At 60.7% G+C, this 341-nt stretch overlaps 1 protein-coding gene across 1 annotated transcript in view; it reads left to right on the top strand.

Annotated features, from left to right (window-relative positions):
* MUC5B (mucin 5B, oligomeric mucus/gel-forming) overlaps nucleotides 1-341 on the top strand; it is a 47861-nt gene that overhangs the window by 40768 nt on the left and 6752 nt on the right. The gene's annotated exons all lie outside the window — the stretch shown is intronic.

Consider the following 341-nt stretch of genomic DNA (forward strand, 5'->3'; position numbering starts at 1 on the left):
CACCGACCTCATCCACTCCACCGACCTCATCCATCCCACTGACCACATCCACCCCACTGACCACATCCACCCCACTGACCACATCCACCGCACCGACCTCATCCACCCCACTGACCTCATCCACCCCACTGACCACATCCATCCCACTGACCACATCCACTTCACCGACCTCATCAATCCCACCGACCACATCCACCCCACTCACCGCATCCACCCCACTCACCGCATCCACCCCACTGACCGCATCCACCCCACTGACCGCATCCATCCCACTGACAACATCCACTGCACCGACCTCATCCACTGCACCGACCTCATCCACTGCACCGACCTCATCCACT

Source organism: Trichechus manatus, unplaced genomic scaffold (genome assembly GCF_000243295.1).
Source record: "Trichechus manatus latirostris isolate Lorelei unplaced genomic scaffold, TriManLat1.0 scaffold00244, whole genome shotgun sequence".
Classification (NCBI taxonomy): Eukaryota; Metazoa; Chordata; class Mammalia; order Sirenia; family Trichechidae; genus Trichechus; species Trichechus manatus.